A 9484-nucleotide genomic window follows, 5' to 3' on the forward strand; every position below is an offset into this window, starting at 1 on the left:
CTTCAGTAAACTGGGTCAGCCGGTTCCCGATACCTATCAACACTGATGTTATATTTTCACGTACTATTTTGTAATTATCGTATCAGTTTCCTTACGGTCTCATTGTACCTGCAATTATTGGTCCCGCAAGGATTCCGAGGCCTCCCCACAGCACGATCCACCCGAACACCGTAGACAATCTCTCAACACCAAACAGTTGAACAACTAGTGGCGTTAATGGTACCAGGCTTGCTCCGTAGAAAAGTGACACCAGTATCTGATATGTCATGATACCAACATAATCCTTTGCATACAGTGGCATAAACACGATGACCAGTCCTTCTAAGGCCTGAGTACTGAAAAACACCATCTGGAGGTCCACATTAGTGTCGTTACACAAAACTCCACACAGTACCCGGGCTATAGATAGCACAATTCCAAAGGTGGTATACAATCCTAGGAGAAGTGTTGGAGGGATGTGAAGTGATTCAGCATATGCTGGAAAGTGAAGAACTTGAATTCCTAAGCCTACCATCTGCATTCCATAATTGGCACACATTATCCACCATCTTGCATCTCTTAGAAACCATAGACACGTTTCCGGTTTACGACTTTCAACACGGCTCCGTTTACGACGTGTACAGCAAAAGGTCGTTGATGTACGTTTTGTTGGGAAATATAAAGACCCGATTACACAGTACTGAAGACTACAACATGCCAATGCAATAAGAGCCATTCTCCACCCATAAACATCAATCAACCATATCACGAGGAATGGTCCTGTAGCAACGCCCAAACCACAAGCGGCGAGTGAGATTCCGTTGGCCAAGGGTTGTTGATGGATGAAATAATGGCCGAGTATTACGTTGAGTGGCGTGTATGCCAAGCCAAAACCAGCTCCTGTAATATTGAGCAAGATATGATAGCATCACGGGTTTATAGTGATTCATAGTTCAATCGACTCTGTTTTAGCAGTGATTGTTCATGGAACAAACATAAAAAGTGTCACAAGCCCTGTAGCTCACCTTGATGTGTGGTTAACAGTTTCATTGATAAATAACTTATCTTTCCTCCCCAAATTAATACTCTTTTAAACGTAGAATATTTGGGTCTAACTTTTGAAAATGACTTTCTCATGCTCCACCACAAATAAAAGTCAGGTGAAATGTACAAGTGGAGAAGAGTTTTCTGATCCCGTCCCTACTTGAAATTTGATAACAAGTCTAGAGCCTTCAATCACTTCACGTTATGATATTTTATATGATCATGAGAAAGGCATGTTTCGATCAAACATAAGACTCAGAAATGGTTTCGGGTTCTTGTGTCGTGCTTAGTCTCCACATAAATGCATACAAGAAGTTTTAGCTTTTGATGATGTGAAGCTCTCAGACAAGCGACCATTTATGGATAGGCATATTTGTATCATTGTGAAAATAAATCTTTGGCCCAGTGGTTTCTGAGGAACAAATGTTGGTGGCGGATGCCCGACAGACAACCCACAACATAAGTTCACTTTCAGTCGGGAGTGCTAAAAATGAATTGACGTGCTTCATTCAGTTCAATGCAATACAACAAGGACCCGTGAAAATCTGGGGTAGAATATGTCTTCAGCAAAACATGTTTGCCGTAAAAGTGAGTGAGTTAAAATTTAACGTATCGGCATTATTTCAGCCATATAGAGACGAGACCAAGTTAATATGCTTTCAGTTGAGTCATTAATGCAACGTTATATTTAAAAAACAATTTATGAAACAATATTTGAGCCGATATCAAGTATACATTTTTAAAACACGGGCTATAGGCAACCAGTAACCAAAGGTAGGCCACCTCGCTGGGTATCATGGGGACTTACAGTACCTCGGCGTCCTGCATGATACCCAAGCAGGATTTACGTCATCACTTTAGTTACTGGTGGTTGTGCATAATACTAGCCAAAATTAAATACTACTCAGCAATGAGTTGGCTTAAAAACACTGGTTGATGATATTCTGAACACCAAAAGAAACGCGAAATCTTCAAGTTCCTATTTAATATGGGAAAATGGTTGTGAAAACGGTTGGCTGCTATGGTTCCATTGTAATGGACTTTAATTGTTTCAAAATGACCCTAACCAGAGTTAAGGGCAGTGCAGTCTTAATCCACAGTGCTCAAACGCACCGACGTTGAAGTCAGTGTGGGACTGATACGCACGGAATGCACGTGCTGCTTATGCCGAAAAAACTGTCCGTGAAGATGTTGTCTTTAAAAGCCACGAAAGTGTCACTGTGAATCATTCACTCATCAACGTCAGTGACAAAGCTACGACTGTCACAGATCGATCGATCGAGAACTATTGGGCAACTTCAAGATGGTGAGAGTGTTCAGAGAGTTGAAAGCAGACCACGTGTGACAACACAACGTCAGGACCGTCACATCTGCAAGAACGTTTCCTGTCGGCCAGTGAAACTGCTAGGAACGTCGTTGGAAACCACGGGAGGGCTGTAAGTTCCAACACAGTAAGACGGAGAATTCGTGAAAGAGGGCTTCAAGTGTAGGCGACCATCACAAGGTCCTGTTCTCACTCAACGTCACCGTCTCCTGAGACTACAGTGGGCCCAAGCACGCTTGAATTGGCGTCATCAGCAGTGGAGAAGAGTTCTGTTCTCTGATGAAAGTCGGTATTGTGTTGATCGTGCCGATGGACGTGTTAGAGTATGGCGACGTCGCGGTGAGCGCTATCATGACCAGTGTGTCTTTGAACATAACTTGTGGGGTGGTCCTAGTGTCATTGTTTGGGGTGGAATAGGGTTAAATCAGAGAACTGATCTTGTAATCTTTCAGAACGTTGGAGCTGGTAGGGGCAATGGTGTCACTGTTCAGCGTTACATCGATCAGGTGTTGAGGCCCCAGGTTGCTCCGTTTTTTGCAAGACATGGCAACTTCCAATTTCAACAGGATAACGCTCGTCCCCACACCGCCAGGATCACTCAAGCCTTCTTGCAACAGTACAATATCAACACCATGCCCTGGCTGGCTCTTAGTCCTGATCTCAACCCTATTGAACACTTGTGGGATGAAGTACAGAGACGTTTGAACATGGCGCGTCCGAGGCCAAGGACAGCTGCAGAGCTCGAGGTTACCATCCTGCAGTTGTGGCGGCGCATCCCCATGAACACTATCAACCGTCTTATTCACTCCATGCACAGACGGTGTGTCCCCCATTTGTGAATGCAAATGGGGGCCATACCAGGTATTGAGGTGTACCCATACTTCAGTTGACTTCAGCATGGTCACGTGATGTTGTGTTGATGGCTACAGAAGATGTCTGATGTCCAGAGAACTGACTCTTTCTTATTGCTAATAAATTGTGTTGTATCCATCATTATTATGTTTATACAAGCTGAAACAAAATACATAATGTTTCCTATACCTTCTTGATTCGCGTTTCTTTTGGTGTTCAGTATAGTTACATCGATTACGATAGGACAACTCCACACACTGAAGCAATATATGTTTGACGGTGAACCTTTCATCACAAGGGATACACTTAGGATGTTTGTCCTCATCTATCTTAAGCAGATATTCGTGGGTAAACCGACTGTGGCCAATACGACATCGTCATAAAACGACCCCATCATGACTTGACTCAAGTAAGTATGACCGAGTGTTGGTTTTAATTCGTGAAGTTTATTGCTTCCTTCCAGGGTGTTCTACCTCTATTGCATGAGATCCTGAGTATAACTCTTGATGGTTGGTTTGAAATCACTGTACGGGATTAGTAGTGGAGATATCGGTTTGTCAAGAGCTGCATTAGCTGCAGCATCGGTTTTTGTGTTACCTGTTATGCCTACATGACTTGGTAACCAGCAAAAGACGATGTCACATTGGCCAGTAGAAAGATCAATATAGAATTTAAAAATAATAGACTGATATGATGAGAGACTTTTAAGTGACTGAAGGCAAGACAACGAATCAGAGAAGATGATGAAATGTTCAGATTGATTTTGATGTTTGATACAGGTCAAAGCTTTAGCCTCATCAGTAAATATAGAACTGGTATCTGGTATTCTTGAGAAGACAGTTCTGGATCCAAGGATGGTGGCAAAGTTGCAAGTGCCATGTTCAGATTGATTTTGATGTTTGATATAGGTCAAAGCTGTTAGAATAGCTTTAGCCTCAGCAGTAAATATAGAACTAGTATCTGGTATTCTTGAGGAGACAGTTCTGGATCCAATGATGGTAGCACTTGCAACTTTGCCACCATCCTTGGACCCGTCTGTAAAAATGGATATGTGAGAATTTTATTTAGTTGCAACTGGTTGTAAGCTTGTTGATAAACCAAAGGATTTGTTAAAAAATTTTTTAGTAAAAGTTAAGATCTACCTCTGGCTTCACCATATGCTAGGAAGAGACGTCTGGAAGGTGAAATTATATTTAGATCAGTGATGTGTGGTTGAATTCTGTTTCCAAGTGGTGGAATAAAGTTGGACATATTATGCTTGTCGTGAGAGGCAACTAACTGGATTGGGTGGTCAGGCTCGCTGACTGGTATCCCAATTATTTTGATTGATGCTCATTGGATTGCCTGGTCCAGACTCGATTATTTAGAGACCACCGTCATATAGCTGGAATATTGATGAGTGCGGCGTTAAACAGCAAACAAACAAACAAACAAACAATTCTTATTCATTTTGGTAATATGTTTGTTAACTCGATAATGACGTGTAATGCTTATTTCAATTAATCTTTAATGAACGTGCATACCTCCAAGGAAACCGAATGCTAAGAGTAGATGTTGCAGATTTGTCAGGAAGCTCGCAACCACAAGCCCGAGGGACATCAGCACACCACCAGTCATAGTTGCGGCTCTCACACTGAACACATTACACAACAGGCTTGACAGGGGACCTACAAGAAGACAGTATTAACACGATACAGGGTACCCAGACACATACTAAAATCTACTGTTGCAGAAAGAGACACAATTATTTCAAGACGGCTATGCTGGTATGTTGTAGGAGAAAGGAAACATGTTTACCATTCAGACATTTAATGTGGTGTAGTTTCCGCATCACTGAGATAACCTTCCTGAAGTCAATAGGTTAATTAATTACTCTGCTGCACATTCTTTGGTTGGATCGACGTTTACTGATTTCTTAAATTAATGCTTACCCATGCCGTACATCAGACATAGAAACATTGAGGTGACAAGACTGGTGTAGCTGGTACTCTGGGAAAAATGTTCAAGGAACTCTACTTGCAGGAACCCAGTTGCTATAGCTGCAGCACCGTTTACAAACATTCCCAGTGACGTCGCTGCCAGGACTACCCAAGCCCACCCACCGTCAATGTCCTTGTCGGTCACCATGGTCTGTTCTTCTGGAAAAGAACATGCAGGTTAGAGCTAGTCTGTCGCATGGGCTGGGATTTAATAGAAAAAATATTTTTCCCCCCGGGAATTCTTGAAAAAATGTATTTATGTTTCCTTTTGAAATTTCACATAAATTACATTCTTGCCATGTGTTTAAAAGCTATATCTGGTTTGCAGCTGTACCTGAAAAAATATCTGGCCTCAATACCAAATCCCTGCAACCCCTCACCCCCAAACACACACACACACACACACACACACACACACGATATCAAATGCTCAGTCCCTAACATATCTAAACCAGTATTATTGACGTCCCAGTTCTCAATTGTATCCAATGATATGTGTGCACAAGATGTGACCTGGCACAAACAATATACACGTAACTTTAGACATAAACAACAAGGAGTAGTCATGGTGGCCGAGAGGGGACATCGCTTTCGCGCTTTCAATTACGATAGCGATAAAGCAGTACCACGAGAAAAAATCCCGATAGTATGAGACGAGAAATCGATTGCACGTAGCACCAAAGCGATTGTTCAAGACGACAAAGCAACAGCACGAGACGTGAAAGTGATAAAGAAATTGCAACTCTATTTGACGGCGCACTCAGCAATATTCCAGCTTTATGACCGCTGTCTGTAAACTAATCGAGTCTGGACCAGACAATCCAGTGGTTGATATCATGAGCATTGATCCAAGTAATTGAGATCGATTACAGCACTCAAACTGACCAGCTACCATGTTGAATTATTTTATTGTATTTTTGAGCACGACTACAGTGACTGGTGCTGCTGGTGACAAACCAATGATTAACAAATGCCATGGCTCAAACAGGAAACATCAGTGGTGACTACTTCATCATGTCCCCTGTTTCACTGACGGCACTAATGTTCGATGGTGAAGAAGCCTTTCAGGGCAGACTAGGTGCATCTACTTACCCGATACAACTTGAATCACGGTACCCACTGACTTAATATAACACAGTCATTGACACATCAACTCTGTCATACCAGTAGGGTGATGCATGTTGCCGTTTATGACAAACGAAGCCAGATGATGTATGAATGCACCAGCTGTGTGTGTACATAATATAGCAGGCCATTCTGAAAACCGTTATAAATGCACATGATCATGTGAAACGCAATACGATGGCATTACCTGGTACATATTCGTAACTCGTGGTTGTGGCTGTAAAAAGGCAAGCACAAGCCAATAATTTGTCATTCAATTGTCAACATTTTTCAAGTTCGAAAATGCCACTTTAACGTCCTCCACCACAACACCATCTGCCGCCTTTGTGACCAACACACACTGTTCAATTGTACTGCAGACCGTGCGAGAACCGGCCGACCAAGAGTTACCACCCCTGCACAGGATCGCTGCATTCAACTGTTCCAACTACGTCATTCATCGCAATGCCACAACTACGGAAACTGCAGGACGCATCCCTGGTTTGAGAAGGATATCGGACCAGACTATCAAGAACCATCTACACGAGGCTAGAATCCGACCCAGGAGACCAATAACAGTCCCTGTTTTGCAACAAATCCATCGACAGCAACGCTTGCGTTGGTGCCAACCTTACAGCCTTGGAATTTGAGAAACTGGAGACGAGTGTGGTTTAGCGATTAATCACGATTTCTTCATCACCGCCGTGACATGTTTATCGTCGTCGAAATAAGCGTTTTGCCCCACAGTGTGTACGTGAATTCGAAAATTTCGGTGGCGGCAGTGTCATGGTGTCGGCGGCCATATCTCATACCACGAGATCTGACATGGTTGTGGTTCAGGGAAATTTGACAGCTAATCGCTTCATGAATCAAATTCTTCAACCTCACCTTTTTCCAATCTGTTTCAACAGGACAACCCTTCACCGCTCACAGCTCGTGTCACGTTAGACTACCCTCATAATGCCAACATCAACGCCTTGCCCTGGCCGTCGAGATCTCTAGATCTCAAACCAATCGAACACCTCTGGGATGAACTCGATCGACGTGTACGTCAACGTCAGATCACGCCGCAGACCCTCCCACAACTGGCCAACGCGTTACAAGCAGAATGCACAGAATTCAACAGGACAGAATTCCTGCACTTATCCAGCCAGTGCCGAGGTGATGCAGAGCCGTGATTGCTGCCCGGGGAGGTCACACGAGATACTGAGTTCAGCGCAACCTTGTGGCCTTATGTGACATGACAATGACCAGTTGTCAATGCCTTTGTACAACAAAACGTGACTATCGAGCTCCAAAATTGCACATTTGTATCTATGATATTAAATTAAATATATCGACTTTATTAGGTACAATAAATTTACTAAAAATCTACCTGTGCGTTTCTTTTTTTGAAGAGTATGTTAAACGCACTAACGTCCTAAGACTCGATTATTTACCGACCGCCGTCATATAGCTGGACTGTTGCTAAGTGCGGCGTTAATCAAACAAACAAACAAACAAACAAAAGGGAGATATCTTGGGAGTCTTGGGAAAATGCTAAGAAGGAAGCATATAGGATTAGAACATATAAAATATAAAGGACAGTTCCGAAACCCCGAGGAATGATGTGGCAAAGGCAAGGCCATGTCTCCTGCACTGCTTGTGGAAAACAATGTGGGATATGCGAGGCAGAATGTTATTGATTTTGCCTGTGACCTATGTGACAGATGGTTGCATGGAAATTGTCTGCAAATAATTAAAGTTTCAATGTGTTCGTTGTAATTCCCGCATTCCGATTTGCTGAATGACACACTTGATATTGCATTCTTTCCCAATGAATGTAACGAATTAAAGCACGCCCACCGAAGCGGACTACTTATATCACTAGTAACAGGGTTTGACAAATGTCTTATCCACACACTAGCCCACTGGTCCAGTAAGAAATAAAAACTACTGTCAGTACATTTCAAATTCAAGTTTGTGATCAGTGATATTCTGAATAGTACATGAATTTCAGTTATTTGTCATCAGACATGTACAATCCATGAATTGGCTACATTATTAAAAAATCAAATACACATTTGTCTAAATTATACCTACTTACCCCTTTGGTTGTACAGTGGTCTTTGCTGACTACCTTTGGTGTATCAGGTATGGATGGCTGAGGTAGGATCAAAGGAAAAAACCTCTTCAGGCTCCAGCTTAACTATCAGACTTTTTCTGTCAACCTGCTTCTCAAGTCACTGTATCAGATCAAACACGGCCAGAATAGAAGGGACCTTATCTTCCAGGACTGCCTGCATCCTACTCATTTGCACAGTACTCACATTGTTAAAGCTGAAAAATAAATATAAATCTGTATTAGTTGCTGGTTTTTTTCCACCTGTATAATTGTGTTGCAGAAATATTTATTTATTACTTAATACTCTAAATTCATGTATTCAAATAACATACAACTAAATAAGCATAATTATTGATTACCTGCTGTACATGAGTCTTGGCCATTTATCCTTAACTACTGCAGGGCTGATGTTTCCATCTGCCAGCATCCACTCAAAGTGGTCACGCAACACTGAAATGTGGTCATCACCGTACCCTGTGTAAAAAGTCAAAATTGCATCATCAAAGACTTGAAGTAACACTTAGTCGTTGGTTGGCTGGCTTGTTGTATAACGCCGCACTCAGCAATATATTAGCAAAATGACGGCGGTCTGTGTAAATAATCGAGTCTGGATCAGACAATCCAGTGATTAAGATCATCATCATCGATTCACGCAATTAGGATCGATGACATGCATCAACAAACTCAGCGTGCCTGACCACCCGATCCCGTTAGTCGCCTTTTACGACAAGCACAGTCACCTTTAACTGAAAGCATGGGCTGCTGAAGATCTGTTAGTACATTTGGAAGGGATCAGATTCCTTCTCAAGCCAGTACCTGCTTGAGAAGGGGCCATATTCCTTGTTCATGAAAGATTGTGGATCCATGAGGTACCAATACCGTGTTTGAGTCGTGAGAATGTCGCAAGGGTGGCAGAAGAGATAATAATTAATGCAAAATGTGTATATATAATGTGTATGACTCAAATAAGTTCTGATTCTAGAAACAACAACACAATGAAGAGGCCAAATTGATTGAACCTAGAATAGAAATGTTTGGAGATAAAGGTCTCCTTGTTGCCCTCGTTGCACTACCTCTGACCAGTCTTGCTCATATATA

This window comes from Haliotis rufescens, unplaced genomic scaffold, assembly GCF_023055435.1.
Source record: "Haliotis rufescens isolate VD_foot unplaced genomic scaffold, xgHalRufe1.0.p SCAF_8, whole genome shotgun sequence".
Lineage (NCBI taxonomy): Eukaryota > Metazoa > Mollusca > Gastropoda > Lepetellida > Haliotidae > Haliotis > Haliotis rufescens.